We start from the raw sequence: 19,987 nt of genomic DNA on the forward strand, positions 1-19,987 counted from the left end.
GTCACTCAGTTTAAAATTTTTTCTTATTTCCTTTGAGACTTGCTCTTTAGCCCAGGGATTATTTAGAAATATTTAATTTCTAAGAATTGGGGGATTTTCCAGATATTTTTGTTATTGATTTCTAGATTAATTCCATTATGGTCAGAGAATATACTTTGTATGATTTCAATACTTAGTTTTTAAAAATATGTTAAGGTTGTTTTATGACCTGGTATATGGTCTATCCTGACAAGTGTGCCGTGTGCACTTGAAAAGAATGTGTATTCAGCTGTTCTTTGGTGGAGTGGTGGTGTTCGATTCTTCTATGGTAGTCCTGATTTTTTGTCTACTTGTTCTATTGCTCGAAGAGGAAACTGAAGGCCTCCAACTACAATTGTGGATTTATTTCTCCTCGCAGTTCTTCCAGTTGTATTTTAATACGTTTTTTGGTTCTGGTTTTGTTTTTTCTGTGTGTGCATACATATTAAAGATTATATGTCTTCTTAGTGCATTGACCTTCTTATCATTATGTAATGATGGCTCTTTGTTCCTGGTAATTTTCCTTGTTCAAAAGTCCACTTTGTCTAATACTAATAGATATAACCTAGTTTTCTTTAGATAAGTGTTTGCTTAGTATATATTTTTCCATCCTTTTACTTTTAACCTGTCTATATCAGGATATTTCAAGTGAGTTTCTTGACCACATATATTTGAGTCTTAGGTTTATTTTGTTGTTCAATTTAATGTTCACTTTTATTTGGTATGCTTAGACCATTTATATTTAATATAATTATTGATAAGGTGGTATTTTGGTCTACTATTATTTTATTTGTTTCCTTTTTGTCCCTCTATTTTGTATTCTTCTTCTCTCCTTTTGTGCATTCTTCTGAAATATTTGAATATATATTTGTATCCCATTTAAATTTATCAGCTTTTTGTATTTATCTCTTTTATCTTTCAGTGGCTGTTCTAGGTATTATATATGTCACTTTTTACAGTCTATTAAAATTAATGTTTTATCTCTTCAAATAAAATGTAGAAACTTGATCCTCCCCCTTTTATGTTGTATTAATATTTGTAGTTGTCGGGCTTCCCTGGTGGCGCAGTGGTTGAGAGTCCACCTGCCGATGCAGGGGACACGGGTTCGTACCCTGGTCCGGGAAGATCCCACATGCCGCAGAGCGGCTGGGCCCGTGAGCCATGGCCACTGAGCCTGCGCGTTCGGAGCCTGAGCTCTGCAACGAGAGAGGCCACAACAGTGAGAGGCCCGCATACCACAAAAAAAAAAAAAATATATATATATATATATTTGTAGTTGTTATTTGCATTACATCTACATACATTTAAAAGCCTGCCAGACAATGTTATAATTTTGACCTTCCATCTTCGTACATGTTTCAAAAACTTTAAAGGAGAAAGTAATTTGTCATATTAACCTAATTATTTGCCATTTCTGATGCTATTCCTTTATGCCCTAGATTTCCCAGTTTCCCTGTGGTATAATTTCCTTTCTTCCTGCAGTACTTACTTTAACATTTCTTTTAGAGAAGGGCTGATTTTGACTAATCCTCTTAATTGTATTTCGTCTGAGACTGTTATTATTCCCTCATTCTTGAAAGATACTTTTACGAGATAGAGAAGGCTGGGTTGACAGTTCTTTTCTTACACTACTTTTAAAATGCTGTGTCACCTCCATTTGGCCTCCATTGTTTCTCATGGGAAATCCAGTCATCCAAATGTAATGTGTCATTTTTTTCTCTTGTAGCTTTCAAGATTTTTTTTTTTAAACATTGGTCTTCAGCAGTTTGATTAAAATGTGTCTGGGCATGGTTTCCTTTGAGTTTATCCAGTTAGGGATTCTCTTAGCTTCTTGAATTTGTAAATGTGTGTCTTTTATCAAATTTGGAAAGTTTTCAGCCATCATTTCTTCAAATATTATTCTGCACCAACCACACTCACATTCTCCTCTCTGATGACTCATCTGGCATGAATGTTATACCTTTTTATACTATTCCACAGGTTCCTGAGACTGTTAACTTTTCTTCTCCAAAGTATTTTTTCTCTGTTGCTCAGATTAGATAATTTCTGTTGCTCTATTCAAGTTCATAGATTCTTTCCTCTGTCATCATTAGTTACTTTATTTTTTAGTTTTCAAATGTCCATTTGGTTATTTTTACAGCTTCTCTTTCTCTACTGAGGATTACTATCTTTCCATTTGTTTCAAGAGTGTGCAACTTTACTTCATGGAACACAGTTATTATAGCTGCTTTAAAGTTTTGTTAGATTTATATTACTGAGACTCATCAACACAGGGTAGGCAGCTGTTGAGTATCTTTTTCTGTATGAGTTGTTGAGGTTTTCTCTATTTGTATATCAAGTAAGTTTGAATTGTATCCTAGATATTTTGAATATAGTATTATGAGACTGTGGTCCTGTTAATCCTCTGGGAAGAGGGACTTCCAGTTCCACTCTAGTTTTAGTGACAGAGACCAGTTTCACCATCCCTTTCAAACAATGAGACAAAATATATGCAACAGTGGTTTGCAAGACACTGGATATGAGGCAGTGAAGGACAGCAGTCCATGAGGAATAGAAAACAGATGAGATGAGCCCTACAGTTGTCCCTTTTAATTCCTTAAGAGAGTGATCAGGACATGATGCAGAGAGTGGGAGCCAAAGCAGAGCTCAGTGGGTTCCCTGAATTGAGGAGATTAAGCTGAGCATCCTGAGAGACCAAGGTAGTAGGAATGTATAGTGCAAATAACAGAGATGAGAGAACTGCCCAAAGAGGGGACTCTGGAGATCTGCAGATGACCCGCTCTGAGTATTCTGGAGAGGACTGATGAGTGCATGTTTCTAAGGAAACCACTTGATGCTAGGAAATAGCCATCCTGAAAGATAAGAGGAAACATTCGTATTTTTTTATTTTTGATAAAATCTATTTTATCAGTTTATTCATTTATAGTTCATGCTTTTGGTGTCACATTGAAGAAATCTTTGCCTAACCCAAGGTCACAAATGTTTCCTACTGTATTTTCTTCTAGAAGTTTTACAGTTCTAGCTTTTAGGACTATAATCCATTTTGAGTTATTATATAGTGCAAGGTATAAAAGTCAAAAAGGTTTTTTTGTTGTTGTTGTTTGTTTTTTTTTTTTTTTTTGCGGTACACGGGCCTCTCACTGTTGTGACCTCACCCGCTGCGGAGCACAGGCTCCGGACGCGCAGGCTCAGCGGCCATGGCTCACGGGCCCAGCCGCTCCACGGCACGTGGGATCCTCCTGGACCGGGGCACGAACCCGTGTCCCCTGCACCGCCAGGCAGACTCTAAACCACTGCGCCATCAGGGAAGCCCTAAAAAGGTTTTTAAAGTTTAAAAACATTTATAAATCAATAAAGGATTTGTATCCAAAGTATATAAAGAATATTCAAAATTCAATAATAGAAAACATACAACCCAGTGAAATAAGCAAAAACAATGAGCAGATGCTTCTCCAAAGATGATTTACAGATAAGCATATGAAAAGATGCGCAGCATCATTAGTTATTAGAAAAATGCAAATTAAAAACTGCAGCGATGTACCACTACTTACCATAAGAATGTCTAAAATTGAAAAGACTGATCAAACCAAGCATTGGCAAGGATGTGGAGGAAATAGAACTTTCATAGGCTGCTGCTCAGAATTCTAAATGGTATCATCACTTTGGAAAACAATCTGGTGGTTTTTTGGAAAAGTTAAGCATACACTTGCTATGTGATTCATCCTTACTCTCCTAGATGTTTACCAAAGAGCAGTGAAAGCCTGTGTCTATACAGAGCTGCTGTGAATGTTCATAGAAACTTTCTGTGATAGCTGAAAACTGGAAACAACCCAAATGTCCATCTATAGGTGAATGGGCAAACACATTTTGTATATTACTATGTATTAGTTCCTTAGAGCTGCCATAACAACATGGGTGGTTTAAACAACAGCTATTTATTGTCTCACAGTTCTGGAGGCTAGAACTCCAAAAGCAAGGTGATGAATATGTTTGCTATTCTTATTGTGATAATTGTGATCATGCAGACAAGATGACTAGAGACAAAACTAGTTCAGTCAGTGGAATGAAACAACACAGAGAAATAATCCCATCACTGGCAATGTTGAGCACCATTACCCAGGACAAAGGAAACAGTAGTTCTCCCTGCTAGCGTCTCTGTCATGTCAGTTATGCTACTGTATTAATTTAGTGGACACAGTGGGAACCCTCCTTTGTCTTTTTCACTGCTAGTTGCCATGAATAAGGCAGAGAGAGTCAGCAGAAGGGAGGGGCTGTCACATACTCTGATCCAGCTGTGTAGGTAGGTGCTGACCCACATTGTCATGAATGATGGATTCTTTACCTATTTCCCTGTCTTTTTTGTTCTTTCAATGAGTCCCTTTTTTAAAAAATTAGAGAAGCAAGAGAAAAGATACTTGTGTGTTCCTGCTAGGCAGTGTTCTGTGTAAATTGATTTAAGTATCAGTTTTGCCGAGTATTGGATCCACAGGCAAGATATTTTATTTTCTGGATATTACTCGTTTCTTTAGCTGAGCGATAGAAATAATTACATTTATTGCAGTTCACCCAGACTTGATAACATCTGCAGTTATTCCACGTTAACACACTTTAAGAAGAGATTTTTTTGTTGATTTAACGAGCTCTGTTGGTACTATTTGCCAGCCATTGTTCTAAGCAGTGTACAAACATGAATTCGCTTAATTTTAATAACAATAATATGATGTGGGTATTATTTTTCTCATTGTTAAAGGTGGAATAACTTACCCAATGTCACAGAGCCATAAAGGGCAGAGCTGGGGTTCGAACTGAAGAGCACATTCTGGCCGCCGTCTGTGTTCTTCACCACCACACATGCTGCCTTATATTTGGGATTAGATGTAAAGTTTTAACAGGATAAGAAAGTAACATACCTTACTAAAAAGGACAGTCACTTGTGCTGAAGCAACAGTTTACATTATCCAACATTAAATAATACCTGTGCTTAATGATTTTTACTCTCTACCACATTTTGTAGCATGCACTATGCAGATACACATATTGATTGCTGACTTGTCACACAGTTAATGCTCAGTTAACCAAACTGACAAAACACAGAGAGCAAGCCAGTGATAGCCAGTCATTTACATTTGGCCTGTGAATATCTAATATGCTAGAGCAATATGGAGAGGATTCTTGTCTGCAATTTGCCTTCCTAAATGTCCTTTCCCGCGTACATTTACTGCATTGTCCCTCAGACATTCTGCAAGAGGTCAGTAAATTTTCTCTCACTTTATCTCATTAAAAATATCATTTTCTATACTTCTGAAATCATTGTACTCTTTCAGCCTTTACAAATCTGTAACTCATGGTTATTCAGTAAGCTCTTTTTTTTTTTTTGCGGTACGCGGGCCTCTCACTGCTGTGGCCTCTCCCGTTGCGGAGCACAGGCTCCGGACGCGCAGGCTCAGCGGCCATGGCTCACGGGCCCAGCCGCTCCGCAGCATGGGGGATCCTCCCGGACCGGGGCACGAACCCGTGTCCCCTGCATCGGCAAGCGGACTCTCAACCACTGCGCCACTAGGGAAGCCCCAGAAAGCTCTTTGAAATCAAAGCTGGGTCTGCTCCAGGTTATAGATTTTGTCAACTCAGGGATAGCAGGTGGGTTGTATCTGGAGGCTCAGCTCTGGACAATTGTGTCTCCCTTGGAACAATGGCTAGAAGAGTTCTGATGTGGCTCCTGGCTTAATGGAGTGTCACCTACAGGGGACCAGGAGAGACGTGGCCACAGGGTGACACTTATTTCCATCCCTATGGCCCAGCTCCTTACTACTCTGCATCTAACCATCAAAGTACATTAATAATCATGAAGGATTCAAACACCGTTGTCAGAGGATCTTCAGATGGTGAGAAAGATGTCTTCACTTTATTAAACTGAAATCCAGTAAAGATAAGAGCCATCAATGTCATTTTTGCTTATCATTCTTAAACGTCAGCCAGGATTCTACTCCTTATATTTTGTCAGCTTCAGGTGACTGGGCTCTCAAATAAGAGATTCAGGAACAGAGGTCATTAGTGATCACTTCACCCTCAAAGCTGAGACGCTGGAGATGATGCAGGTCAAATCAAGGGTGGCATTGAGACCTGGGAACTAGTGCTTTGGCAGTTTAAGAGCAGGATTCTGGTCTTCTGTGAGCATCTGTCTATGAAATGTCACCTATTTCTCAAAGATGAGTCACTGGAAATAAGATGATGTGTTTATAGGATAAAGAGGGAATATTTGAAAATCATTAGAATTCTTTTTCCTAATATTAACTTAGAGTCAGTTTTTAATGAAGTAAATGACAGCACTAAAAAAATGATTTATTTGAATTCCTTTAGAGGAAGTTACTCAATTTTCTTCGACCAAATGACCTGCTTCCTGGGAATCTAAGGAGATGGTCCACGTGTGAAGAAAAGGAAAAATCCACAAAAGCTTTGTGGAAGATTGAAGAAATTAAGATTGAGTCGACCCCTGCTGTGTACATGAAAGGCTTGAGACCAGATAGACGGGGATTATCTTGGAACACTGTCCCCAGATCATGTTTACTGTTACTCCTTTCCCACTGTACAAAGGTGCGGGAAAGCATGCCCCTTCTTTCTACCTCAGAGACCTCTGGCAGCATTGAATACTCCACTGGTGCTTGGATTTCTTTTCCCATCATTGTGGCAGTTCTCTTCAGAGCAAAGATTTAAGGCACATAAATATGGTTGACCAGCCTGAGATATCCATGAAACCCCATGGCAGAAAAAGAAATTACCAAGTGTGTAAAAATGTTTCTGCCGTCTCAATTTTAGAACATTAGAAAGAGACTTTTAAAATTGAAAGTAGCCAACGGCTTGAAATATCTATTAGTTTTCTCAATAAATGCATAAATGAAACTGGACCCTTCATCTCTCAAAAAAAAAAAAAGAGTGGAAAGAACTGTCATTTCACAAAGTCACTTTTTTCAAAGCCTTTGACTCTCCACTTTAAAAAGGATGACATTCAATAAGAGCTAAAACCTCACATTAGTCACCCCTTTTTGAGCTTCTTTTGAATGTGGTCTCTGATCATGCTGTTTCTGGATAGACTCCCTTTATTAACAGCTGCCCAGCCATCCATTAAAATGACAAGCAAAGGGCCACAGGGCGGGGCTGACTGCCCTTAGTGCAACACTGACGGGAGAGGTGACAAAAAAGGTTTCCACCAGTCAGTTGTAAAGATGCCTCTACACCTGGGAGCAGAGGGAGGACTTTCAAGTTAAAGCACAGAGTAATCTTTGAAACTCCAGGGATCAGAAATGGAATGGTGACACGTTGGTGCCGGATGAATCAAAGTGATTTTAAATTAGTATTAGAAATCTAAGGATGTAAAGCTTGTTAGAGGATTTGCTACAGTAGCTCTCCGATTATTACTTCTTGTTGATGGATTAAACTATCATCTTTATGAAGTTCTGTGGACACCTTTGAGTAGATAACACCTTTCCTTGCTACCTCTTTAATTACAGTCAAACCTAGATTATTTATACTAATGTAGAGTTAAGATGGATGACAGACAACTGTACGTAACCTCCCTGGGATTTTTTTTTTTAATACCTACGATTCTTGCTTTCCCAGAGATCAAACTCTATAGAGCAAAGTTTGAGAAAGATAAATGTAAAAACTACTTCTTTGACACAGGCCTTGTAAGAGACTCATTCTTCTTATGTCAGAGACCTCTGGCAGCATTGATTAATGTGAGCAACGGTGAGTTGGATTGAGAAGTAAATGCTACATGCTTTCTATATGTTTGACCCCAAAAAAGCATTTTTAATACATAGAAGTAGTAAACAACAGGCCCATGTGTTTTCTTATTAACTTTTTATTTTTTTAAATAACTGCACTTACAAGAAGTTGCAGAAATAGAATTGAATAGAATTCTGTGAGCCCTTCACCCCTCTTTCCCCAGTGGTGATAACCTTTTATAACTGTAGTTATAAAACCCAGTAAATTGACATTGGCACTATACTATTAACTAGATTACAGGCCTTATTCAGTTTTCACCACTTTTTACATGAACTCATTGCGTGTGCGTGTGTAACTTATATGGTTTTACGGGCAAGTTGTACCACATTTTGGAGAAACAGATTATTCCAGTCATATATTAGAGTGGATCACATGAAATGTCAACATTTGGTCAGTTGTAAATTCACTATGAGTTAAAAATTTGATATAAATATAATTCCATTTTTACTTTTGAGAATTTACAACAGTAGTGTGTCTTTTTTTATTTTGTTTGGTTCTTGAGTTTATATTTTTCCACAGAAGTAAACAACGTAATGTCTTTGAAAGAAATGCAGAATCTTTTTTTATATCTATTTAAACTGAAACATCATATACAGCTGAAGCAGGTAGAAGCATCATTTGGCCTCTGGAAAACCTCTGTTAGTGAAAAGATATTCAGTGATAGTTCAAAACTTTCATTCTGTAGCTTTGTAGTGTTGTCTGAAGTCAGGGAGCCTGATTCCTCCAGCTCTGTTTTTCTTTCTCAGGATTACTTTGGCAATTCAGGGTCTTTTGTGTTTCCATATAAATTGTAAACATTTTTGTTCTAGTTCTGTGAAAAATGCCATTGGTCATTTGATAGGAATTGCACTGAATCTGTGGATTGCTTTGGGTAGTATAGTCATTTTGACAATATTGATTCTTCCAAACCAAGAACATGGTATCTCTCTCCATCTATTTGTGTCATCTTTGATTTCTTTCATCAGCATCTTATAGTTTTCTGAGTACAGGTCTTTTGCCTCCTTAGGTAGGTTTATTCCTAGGTATTTTATTCTTTTTGATGTGATGGTAAATGGGATTGTTTCCTTAATTTCTCTTTTGATCTCTTATTGTTAGTGTATAGGAATGCAAGAGATTTCTGTGTATTAATTTTGTATCCTGCAACTTTACCAGATTCACTGATGAGCTCTAGTAGTTTTCTGGTAGCATCTTTAGGATTCTCTATGTATAGTATCATGTCATCTGCAAACAGTAACAGTTTTACTTCTTCTTTTCCAGTTTGGATTCCTTTTATTTCTTTTTCTTCTGATTGCCATGGCTAGGACTTCCAAAACTATGTTGAATAATAGTGGTGAGAGTGGACATCCTTATCTTGTTCCTGATCTTACAGGGAATGCTTCCAGCTTTTCATCTTTGAGAATGACATTAGCTGTGGGTTTAACAGTATGGTACTGGCACAAAAACAGAAATATAGATCAATGGAACAGGATAGAAGGTCCAGAGATAAACCCACGCACCTATGGTCAACTAATCTATGACAAAGGGGACAAGAATATACAATGGAGAAAAGATAGTCTCTTCAATAAGTGGTGCTGGGAAAACTGGACAGCTACATGTAAAAGAATGAAATTAGAACACTCCCTAACACCATGCACAAAATTTAACTCAATATGGATTAAATACCTAAATGTAAGGCCAGATACTGTAAAACTCTTAGAGGAAAACATAGGCAGAACACTCTGACATAAATTGCAGCAATATCTTTTTTGATCCACTTCTTAGGAAAATGAAAATAAAAACAAAAATAAACAAATGGGACCTAATAAAACTTGAAAGCTTTTGACAGCAAGGAAAACCATAAACAAAGCAAAAAGATAACGCACAGAATGGGAGAAAATATTTGCAAATGAAGCGACTGACAAGGGATTAATCTCCAAAATATACAAAATAGCTCGCAGCTCAATATCAAAAAAACAGCCCAATCAAAAAATGGGCGGAAGAACTAAATAGACATTTCTCCAAAGAAGACATACAGATGGCCAAGAAGCTGTTGAAAAACTGCTCAACATCACTAATTATTAGAGAAATGCAAATCAAAACTACAGTGAGGTGTCACCTCACACCAGTTAGAATGGGTATCATCAAAAAAATCTACAAACAATAAATGCTGGAGAGGGTGTGGAGAGAGGGGAACCCTCCTACACTATTGTTGGGAGTGTAAATTAGTGACAGCCACTATGGAGAACAGTATGGAGGTTCCTTAAAAAACTAAATATAGAGCTACCATATGACCCAGCAATCCCACTCCTGGGCGTATATCCAGAGAAAACCATGATTCAAAAAGATACATGCACCCCAATGTTCATTGCAGCAGTATTTGCAATAGCCAAGACATGAAAGCAACCTAAATGCCCATCGACAGACGAGTGGATAAAGAAGATGTGGTACACATATATGATGGAATATTACTCAGCCATAAAAAAATGAAATAATGCCATTTGCAGCAACATGGATGCAGCTAGAGATTATCATACTAAGTGAAGTAAGTCAGAGAAAGACAAATACCATCTGATGTCACTTATCTGTGGAACCTAATAAAAAATGATACAAATGAACTTTACAAAACAAACAGATTCACAGACCTCAAAATCAAACTTATGTTTACCAAAGGGGAAACATGGGGGGGATGTGATGAATTAGGAGATTGGGATTAATATATATACACTACCATATATGAAATAGATACCTAATAAGGACCTATTGTATAGTACAGGGAAATCTACTCAATACTCTGTAATAACCTATTTGGGAAAAGAATCTGAAAAAGAATGGATCATATGTATATGTATAACTGATTCACTTTGCTGTACACCTGAAACTAACACAGCATTGTAAATCAACTATACTCCAATAAAAAATTTTTTTTAAATTTCATTCTGGGAATCTGATTTTCAAAACTGAGTCTCAAAAGAGATCTAAATTTGTTTTAAATAAAAATCAATTAATTGAAAGCTTACCCACAAACAGTAGTTCAAAACTTGTTGCAAACTTAAGGAGTGTCCAATAAGACAGTATATCAATACTTGGCTACAAAAGAGAAGGTGAAAAAATGGGAAAGATGGGCACAGTAATTGATAGGTGATCAAAAATTGAGAACTGTTTTGGAGAGAATCAATGCCTGTGACAAGCAAAATAGAAATTGTATGACAATAAAAAGCTATCTGGACGGGGTCTGGATGTTGTTAAAGCACATGATATACATAGAAAGCACCACTGCAACTAGAAAAGATTTCACTGACAGTATTGTGGTCTGTTAAACCCATGTGAAACAACTACCAGCATCATCATTTGCATGTACCAGGCTCACTGGAACTTTCTCCAGTGGACTACCTTCACATTCCTCATTTGGACTCCAAAAAAAAAACCTCCCTCAGTAAAGAAGTAGTAGATTGGAGAGCTAGGACAATTTGTGCTGTCTAAAACTACCCAATTTTAAAAAATTGAATGTAATATTTAATATGTTAGTATAAGAAAAATTTAATGCTAGTGGTGCATATGGGTTGACTAAAACTTTTTTCCAGAAATTCCAGAATTTTCATTATTGTTTACAAGAATAGCCATTTCATATAATATAAACTGTTCCAGAAAACAGAAAATAGGAGGACATTCCCCAACTTATCTCTGACACCAAAGTCAGACAAGTATCGTATAATAAAGGAAAATTATGGAACAGTATCACTTACTAATCTACATGAAAAAAAATCCTAGACATAAGAGCATAGTAGATCCAGTAATATAAAGAATAAGAACTACATTCTGACCAAGTTGGGATTATTCTGGAGATACAGGAGTAGTTACCATTAAAAAATGTCTAAACATAATTCATCACATTAACACAGGTGAAAAAAGTACAGACATTTCAATAGGGACCCAAAGGACACTTGATAAAATTCCACACCTGTTCACAATTAAAAACAACAACTGTTGGCAAAGTCATGGTAAGAAATAGAAGGGAATTCTCTTAATATGATTAAGGTTATCTACTCACAACCTACACCTGACATCATAATGGTAAAACATTAGAAGCATTCCCTTGAAAATCAAGAGTAAGAAAATTGTGGCCACCGCCACCATATCCATTCCACATTGTTCTGGTGACGCTGGACAGAGAGTTAAAACAAGAAAGAGAAACAAAGAATATAACGATTAGAAATGAGAAAATAAAACTCATTATTCACATCAGGTTGTGTACATAAAAATCCCCAAACAACCTACAAATTATAATAACCAATAATAGAGGTAACCAAGTTTAAAATTAATATTGAATAGTCAGTTTCATTTCTGTACACAATTTCTGTAAAACAAGTTAGAAATTGTAGTTTTAAAAGAGAAAGCAATTTACTGACAACAGTAACAACAATAAAAGAGTACCTAGGAATAAATTTTACGAACCATATACAGGACAGCCTCAGAGAATATTTTTAAATGTTATTGAAAGACATTAAAGATTACTTAAATAAATGAAAAGATATACTTAATGGAGAGAAAGATTCCACGTTGTAAAGATATCAGTACTATTGTAAAGATTGTAAATTTGTAAATTTTATAAAGATACCAATTTCCACCAATTTACTTATACACTATTTGCAGTGCTTGCCAAAATCCAGACTGGCATTCTGTTAGAGAATTTGACAATTCGTTCCAAAATATATGTAGAAAAGAAAATAGGAAAAAAAAAAAAAAGTAGCTAGAAGATGATGAGAGGACTTGACCTACCAGATCTCAAAACTTATTCTGTCTGTAGTAGTTAAAACATTGTTTAATTGGATGTAAGGATAGACATATTGTCAGTGGATCCAAGTAGAATTCATAAAAAGACTCACACCTACCTAGAAACTTAAGTGATAGAAGTGGCATTACACATCCGTAGGAAAGACAGGCCAAATTGGATCCCAATTTTATACCCTACATAAGTAGATTCTAGGTATTTTTAAAACTTAACTATATAAAGTAAAACTTTTAGATGGAAATGAAAGAGCATTTTTACAACCTTCAAGTAGGGAAATTCATCTTCAACAAGACAATGAAGTTCTAACTGTAAAATATTCAAAATTATGCTGTTAAAATTAAGGACTTATGTTAAACAGAAGACATCATAAAGTGAAAGGAGAAGCCACAAAAGTAAGAAGGTATTTATAACACATATTGACAAATGATCAGTATTCAAAATTTTATACAAAAATCTAAAAACCTCCTACAAGTGAATTTAAAAAACCCATACACAATGGGGGTGTGAAGGAATGCGCAAAAGATCTGAACCAGGTATTTATTTCACTGAAGAGAAAAAATATATATTTTTTTGCCACAAAATTCATCATTTATTTTTTCACATCTTTATTAGAGTATAATTGCTTTACATTGTTGTGTTAGTTTCTGCTGTATAACAAAGTGAATCAGCTATACATATACATATATCCCCATATCTCCTCCCTCTTGCGTCTCCCTCCCTCCCACCCCACTAGGTGGTCACCCCACAGGGAGCTGATCTCCCTGTGCTATGCGGCTGCTTCCCACTAGCTAGCTATTTTACATTTGGTAGTGTATATATGTCAGTGCTACTCTGAAGAGAAAATATTAATCAAAACACATTCAACTTCATTAGTAATCAGGGAACTGCAGCTTAAGTTCATCATGAAACACCATTTTACACCTGTTAAATGGGTTAATAAATATATAAGACATCTGGCAACAGCAACTATTGCTGAGAATGTGTATTAATGGAAATTTATGTTCTGCCGGTGGGTGTAAATTGATTTAACCATCCTGAAAAACAATTTGACATTGTCTTGCGAAGCTGAACACCTGAATACTTATGTCACTAGCTGGCTGTGAACTGTCCCCCAGCGTTTGCATGCCTGTTCTTCCTTTACTAACAGAACACCCCCAAGTTTTAGCTGAACGTATAGCCACCCAGCTACAGAGTAGCCTCCCTAGTCTCTGCAGATAAGTGTGGCTAGAAGAGTGAGTTCTGGCAGCAGGACGTGAGAAGCAGTTTGTGCAACGTCCAAGCCATGTCTTTAAAGATTCCAGATTCTCTCTCCCCTGTCCCGGTGGCTGGGACACAGAACAGCTGGACGGCTGCTTTGACTCAGTGATGGAAGACCCACGTTGAGAGGAGCAGAGCCAGTGCCCCAGCCAGAGGCATGGATGGAATGGAGCCAGAGGAGCCCGGGCAGCTTAAATGGTGGTGCTGGTAGTGTTCCAGTTACCACTGTACCATTATTCATTTCTGCATTTTTCCTCATAACCTACATACGTTGTCTTGTATGCTTCAAGTAGCGTCGAATGCAAAGTTAAGGAAAAACATAAAGGAGAGGCGTTCTCTTCGACCCCCTACAAATCTGCACTCTGTAGAGCATGTGTCTCTGAAAGGTGAACACTGTTCCTGCCAGACAAGTCAGACTCCCGGGCTGCATCCTGAGGCTCAGGCCTCAACCAGACTCCTGGTGGCCCCTCCGGGAAAGCCGTCCTTTCTGCCTTCATTGGTTCGTGTGATTAAGGAAGATACTATTTATTAAAAGTCTCACATGCACTAGCCCATAGATCTCTCTACCATCATCTCGCTGCAGATCCGGCGCTAGCATTTCAATCCTGACTGTCCCCTTCGGAATGCCAGCCCCTTCCTGTATTTCCTTGGCAGACTCCTTAATCCCAATTTTACAGACTTTGGGCTGCTCATCACCCCCGGCTCTATCTTGATCCCTTCCTTCTGTTCTTGTCCCCAGTCCTCTCTGAGGCCTTTCTTCACACCTGGAACAGAGTTCTCTTTCACAAACCAGTCCGTCTCCCTTTTCTTATATTCTTTTCGCCTCTTAACTTCTCCATGAAACCCTTCCGGACTAGCTAGAAGGCGATTTAAAATCTCTTCACATGGGCTTCCCTGGTGGCGCAGTGGTTAACAATCCGCCTGCCAATGCAGGGGACACGGGTTCGAGCCCTGGTCTGGGAAGATCCCACATGCCACGGAGCAACTAAGCCCGTGCACCACAACTACTGAGCCTGCGCTCTAGAGCCCACGAGCCACGACTGCTGAAGCCCACATGCCACAATTACTGAAGTCTGCCCGCCTAGAGCCATTGCTCTGCAACAAGAGAAACCACCGCAATGAGAAGCCCGTGCACCGCAACGAAGAGTAGCCCCCTCTCGCGGCAACTAGAGAAAGCCTGCGTGCAGCAACGAAGACCCAACACAGCCAAAAATAAAATAAATTTTTTAAAATGCTTAAAAAAAATGAATCTTTAGAAACAAAATCTCCTCACATTAATTTTGCTAATTATCTCAGGGGGTATATTAAAAACACTATTGTTTTCAATAACAAAAGTTGGGAGGTATAACCTAGAAAGTATTGCCAAGCTACACTGTAGAAGAGAAGGTGGGTTTGAAGCTGAGGCTGCCCCTGACATCTTGGACAGGTAGCTGCTGGCATCCGACCAGCCCCTTCACCTTCACCATCTGCCTCCAGGTCAGCAGCAGCAGTACCAGACCCCACGTGAGAGGAAAGAAATTCCTCCCCCCACCCCCAGAGCTGGGGATCGTGAGATCGATTGCAGTGAGTCCTTATGCATTATCCACATCTCATTGCATCCACTGCCTCACCATCCTTATCTGTCTCTCCCCAAGGCACTCATGTCTCTTTAGCTGCTGGGCTGTCTTGATTTAGAGAGTGTAATGTCCCATTCATCTAGTTATCTCGCTTCAGCCTGCCCTACCTTAACTCTTGACTCAGCAAAGCCTGGCCTCTCCATCCAGCTGCGGGGACTCTCTCTTCTTTCCCTTCTCTGTCTCCTCCACAGACTGACCCAAAGGATAGCCTGGGACCTGGCGCAGGCTCTCATTCCTCTCCAGTCGGAATAGAATCCCTATTGTCCGAAGCAAAAACTGGCAGCCCGCACTTCCTACATTCCTAACTTTTGACATGCCTCCTGATACTATAATAATAATCACAAAAACTAATACTTTGTGGGTACCTAATGTGTGTTAGGCATTATTTTTAAAGCACTTGACAAATATCATCCATTAAATTTACACAACCCAACGAGGAAGATACTAACATTATCTCTAGATAAGAAAACTGAGGTTTAAAGAGGTTATCTTTCTAGTACTTGGTAGAACAAGGATTCTAATCCTGACAAACTAACACCAAAAACCTTAAAATCTTGAATTCCATACTCAGAACACATAAAGCTAGGCAATGCCTGATTCTCTGGAAAGTGCTCAGTGAGTACAGAGCAAGCAATGAAAGCTGGCTGGCCATCAGTAAATGCTGTCAGATTCTAGTCTCTACGAATCAAAATACTGGTCACAGTTTGTGAGTTTTAGGAAACAGTTCTTATTCTTATGGAGGGATGCCAGACAAATTAACTTTTAATATTTTTTATTTTATTTATTTTATTTTTGGCTGCGCTGGGTCTTCATTGCTGCACTCGGGCTTTCTCCAGTTGCGGTGCGCGGGCTTCTCATTGCAGTGGCTTCTCTTGTTGCAGAGCATGGGCTTTAGGCATGCAGGCTTCAGTAGTTGTGGCACATGGGCTCAGTAGTTGTGACTCATGGGCTGTAGAGCACAGGCTCAGTAGTTGTGGCACACGGGCTTAGTTGCTGCACAGCATGTGGGATCTTCCCGGACCAGGGCTCGAACCCATGTCCCCTGCACTGGCAGGTGGATTCTTAACCCCTGCGCCACCAGGGAAGCCCAACTTTTAATATTTTTTAACATTTACATTTGCCATCAACAAAGTGAAGAGATAACCTACCAAATGGAAGAAAGTATTTGCAAATCATATATCTGATAAGGAGTTAATATCCAAAATACATAAAGAACTCATACAACTAGATAATAATAACAACAAAAACAATCCAACAAAAAAATGGGCAGAGGAACTAAATAGACATTTTCCCAAACAAGACATACAGATGGTCGATAGGTATGTGAAAAGGTGCTCAGCATCACTAATCATCAGGAGATGCAAGCCAAAAATGCGATGAGGTATCACCTCACATCTTAGAATGGCAGTCCTCAAAAGGACAAGAAATAACAAGTGCTGGGGAGGATGTGGAGAAAAGGAAACCCTGTGAACTATTGGTGGGAATGCAAATTGGTGCGGCCACTGTGGAAAACAGTTTGGAGCTTTCTGAAAAATTGAAACATAGGATGATCCAGCAATTCCACTTCTGGGTATTTATCTGATGAAAACAAAATACTAGCTCAGAAAGATATATGCACCCCCATGTACATTGCACCATTATTTACAGTAGCCAAGAAAGTGAAACAACCTAAGCGTCCATTCGTAGGTGAATGAATAAGGAAAGTATGGTATATATACGTGATGGAATATTACTCAGCCATAAAGAAGAATGAAGTCTTGCTATTTGTGACAACATTGCTGGACCTTGAGGGCGTTATGCTAAGGGAAATAAGTCAGACGAAGGCAGATGTGGGGAGCGCCTAAAATAACAACAGAAAGCCCCCCCAAAACAGAAAACAGATTGGTGGTTGCCATAGGCAAGAGGTGGGCAAAATATGTGAAGGAGGTCAAAAGGTACGAACTTCCAGTTATAAAATGAGTACGTTCTGGGGATGTCATGTACAGCCTGGTGACTCTAGTGAACAACACTGTATAGCATACTTGAAACTTGCTAAGAGAGTAAATCTTGAAAGCTCTCATCACAAGAAAAGAAATTTGTAACTCTGTGTAGTGACAGACGTTAACTAGACTTACTGCGGTGATAATTCCGCAATATATACAAATATCAAATCATGTTGCACACCTGAAACTAATACAATGTTATATGTCAGTTATACATACCTACACACATACAAGCTCAAACTATCAAGTGTCACCCAGTGTGAAATGGATAATTTGAATAGCCTTGTAACTAATAAAGAAGTTGACTTCATAATATTAAAAAACTGAAAAAGGATATCTTCAGGTCTTGATTTCACGGCAGAATTCAACCAAATGCATGAAGAATCAACACCAATTCTACACAATCTTTTCCAGAAAATAGAAGATAAGGGAACATTTTCCAGCTCATTTTATGATGCAGGTATTAACCTGATACCAAACTAAACAAAAATAACACAAAAAGAAAACTATAGGTCAGTGTCCCTCATAAAAAAATAAAATCACATCCTTTTCTTGCCCATATCCAGGTATCTCAGAACTTTGACTCCTCATGGTCTTTGCCTCAGTTCCTGATCGCTGCCCAGAACTTCCTCTTGGCTCAAGACTTCTCCCTGCTGGCCCTGTGTCAGCATCTCACCCCCTGCAGAAATAAGCCTCGTTAGCACAAGGGTGCTGCCCCCTTGGGCATGTAAACTCCGGGAACCTAGTCTTCAGGTCTACCCAATCCAAGTGTGGCAGAGAGAAATGCCTGGAATTCTTTAACTTGGGATTTTATGTGAAAATAGCAAAACGATATACTGAATATGACTGAACACATACTTGGAGATGAGAATCATACAAAGTTTGTTTTATGCATGTAAAAGGGCATTTTTATCCAAGGCCAGAGCTGAGGGGCCTTAGAACTCATGATTTCTGAGCTAGAGGTCAGCAGGGATGCTCCAGGCAGACTTACCTCTTAACTGCCATAGAACGTTGGGAAAGTTCTTAACTGTTGCTGAGAGCAGTGTCCAGCCACATCTCTTCATGCACCTGATGGAGCAGGGCCTCTGTAGGAGTTTGAAACCAATATATATTCATATATTTCTGCTGGACTGAGTGTCCCCAAGAGAAATCAGATTGAAGGGAAAAACTGTAAGAGTCCTGAGAGGAGATCCTTGTGAATAAAGACAGAGCAGGGCAATGCACGTCTGCCAGAGAGCAGAGGTGCCCTGTGCCCTGAACCAGCTTCTCTACGCACCTACCCCCTCCCCAGGGGGGAGTGTACTCCAGAAAGGAGCGGGCTCTGGTCCAAAGGAACAAACTAGGTCCCTTGCACTCCAGTTGATCGATGGAGTGGTGACCCAGCGGAGACAGGCAGTGTGGGGAGTGGCCTGTGTGAGAGGAGACAGGAGCATCGAGGCCAAGCAGGGGGTTCTAAAAGCCTGTGGGCCTTTCTGAAGCAAGCCCCCAGGCCTCCTTCCAGGTACTTCTGGAGGAAAAGTGAACTTAGCTTCTTACAAGTAGGGATATTCAGATACAGATGAACACACACTTTAAGGTCCTGTGGAACAATATGGAAGAAGGATGAGGAAGAGGGAGAAATATGATTTTTGCTGGGAAAAGAAGCAGGAGGCCAGAGCAGGGAGAGTGGCAGGGTCACTACGAATGGGGAGTGGATGCCCTCGGCAGCAAGTGAAACTGGCTGTAAACTAAGCAGGATGTGTAAGGGGTGGGGGTATGAACCTGGAATTCTTCCCCACGAGGCATGGATGGTAGCCCTTAGCCGGGTGCACGGGGGAGTCATCCTGGCCCAGTCTGTATCCCCTCCCCGTGTCTCCGTTGATCAGATCGTCACCAGCCGTCCCCTCCGTGCTTTGTGCCCTTATTTCTGAGACCTGGACTTGGCTTAGGCAGCTGCTCACAGGACAGCCTCTGCGTGTAACGTCCTATCCCTTTATTTCACGCCAGGCTCCGCTGCCCCACGCTAGGTCCTGCGAGGTTTGCTGTGGCCACAGCGCGGCTGTCTCCCTCGCCAGCCCAAGTCTGCTGTGCGTGTTTCTGTGTTTTCTTTGGCAATTGCATTCTCTTTGGGACCCGGCTTCTTCCTACACGCTACAGTAATCAGACTGGCGATTCAGATCCAGCTCAGGAGATGAGTATCAGTTCAAAAGAATCCCTACTGGACAAAACATGGGGAACATTTTTAACATGAAAGGTCGGTTCCTGCTTGAAATTGGAGCTGAAAGGTGTCCCCACTGGCCCAAAGCATGGACACCAATTCCTTCCTATGCAGCCAAAGGCCGTGAGCCTCTCTCTAGCCTCCCAGCCCATCCCCTTGCCGTAGTAGCTGATGGCATGTATATTCGTCCAATTTTGTGTCTATAATCAGTGCAGACCTCCACAGAGCAGGTCCTGAGGCTTAACTGCCCACCTCTGGTCATTTTGCTTCTTTGTTTAACTTCCTACCCGGTACACTGCTGACCTAACCTGTAGGTAACCTGCTTACCTACCTGGTCTAGACTCTTGCTTCCCCTCCCTGTTGTCCC

This window comes from Aethalodelphis obliquidens, unplaced genomic scaffold (genome assembly GCF_003676395.1).
Source record: "Aethalodelphis obliquidens isolate GAN/ISIS:26980383/991018 unplaced genomic scaffold, ASM367639v1 scaffold16, whole genome shotgun sequence".
NCBI lineage: Eukaryota > Metazoa > Chordata > Mammalia > Artiodactyla > Delphinidae > Aethalodelphis > Aethalodelphis obliquidens.